This window comes from Cnephaeus nilssonii, assembly GCF_951640355.1.
Source record: "Cnephaeus nilssonii genome assembly, chromosome: 1".
NCBI classification, from domain to species: Eukaryota; Metazoa; Chordata; class Mammalia; order Chiroptera; family Vespertilionidae; genus Cnephaeus; species Cnephaeus nilssonii.
In genome coordinates this window covers 31001151-31002556 of record NC_137072.1, presented here as the reverse complement: position 1 = coordinate 31002556, position 1406 = coordinate 31001151, and the positions used below count along the sequence as shown (strand labels likewise).

The window sequence follows — 1406 nt, the reverse complement described above, 5'->3', positions numbered from 1 at the left end:
TGTGCTGCCGGCAGTGGCAGCAGCAGAGGTGGGATGGGGGCGTTGCCTTCCCCTGATCGCCAGGTTGCCCCCCACCCCTGAGGGCTCCTCCCGGACTGCGAGAGGGGGCAGGCCAGACTGAGGGATGCCCCCTCCAGTGCATAAATTTTCATGCACCAGGCCTCTAGTACCTAAATAACAGGAATAGAGAAAGCAAGGAGAGAAAATGGAGGAGAGGGATTCATCAGTGAAATAATCCCAGAAAATCACTCAGCCCTCTCTCTGGGTTGATCCTTGTCATGACCACAGCCCCTGCCAGCTGCCTTCGTGGCAGCCTATGAGAAACCCTGAGTCAAATGTTCCAGCTAAGCTATACTTGAACCTCAGAAACAGTGAGGTAAATCTTATTGTTTTAAGCTGCTGAGTTTGGGGTAATTGGTTGGGGGAAATTGATAACTGATATAGCATATTACATGACTCAGTGTGTACACAGTCCAAGTAAACACTTAAAATTAATCTGGGCCGTGATGGGAACAGCATGCCGCCGGCCGCCTGGCCTCTGCCTCGCAGGGCTGCTTCCGAGTCAGGCCATGCGTGGTTGCGTTTTGGAACCCCGGCCCCCGGGAAGGGGTGGCTGGTGGCCGGCCTGGGGAACCCCAGACTACCCAGTACGTGACATAGCATGGGGATGGCGGTGCTGGGGCAGCTGGCTGGGCAGTTGGGTGTGGCGGAGAGCTGGGCCCGTGACCTCCTTTGTGCCGCCGACCTCGCCCTGGCCTCACTCGGGGATGCCCAGCTGGTCCTGCTTCAGCCATGGCGGCTCAGGAATGCCAATGGGCACAGTTTGGCCCAGGCCGTTGGGGCTGACTGCTGAGGAGGTCTACCTGGTGCATGACGACCTGGACAAGCCTCCGGGAAAACTGGCTCTGAAGTTTGTTTCTGCATTAGCTGCCTCAACTCCAATGCAATGCCACGGCTGCGGGTGGGCTTCGGTGAGCATCGGGAGCCCTACACACCCTGGCGCACGTGCTGGGCTGCTTCTCCCCATTGGAGCAGGAGCCTGCTGCCTCCAGTGCTGAAGTGTCCATGAGCGAAGCCACAGGGGCCCTTGTCAGGCACCTGACACCAGTAGACACAGCTGCCTGCCCACATGCCCAAATACCCATCCACTTCCACAGAGGTGCCATGCCAACGTTGGTATCCACCTCTCTGGACTGCTCCAGGCTTCCTTGGATTAAAGGGCACTGTGGCCTGATCCGTCCATTTTTGGAATGGGGTTGGTCTTCTCTCTATGTCTTAACTTGGAAAGTAGGGAAACTTCAGGAAGACTAAACAATTTTATCTTTTTTGGAAAAATAAAAATTAATCTGACCAAAACTTGAGAGGACATGGGATGAGAAACTTGTGGATGCACAGTGGGAAAGTGG

General features: G+C 55.5%; 1 pseudogene across 1 annotated transcript; it reads left to right on the top strand.

The window, feature by feature from the left end:
• The first annotated feature begins 569 nt into the window (after window positions 1-569).
• On the top strand, window positions 570-1069 carry LOC307102694 (peptidyl-tRNA hydrolase-like; annotated as a pseudogene). Its single transcript has one exon. The product of its transcript is annotated as a peptidyl-tRNA hydrolase-like (transcript).
• Window positions 1070-1406: the final 337 nt, after the last annotated feature.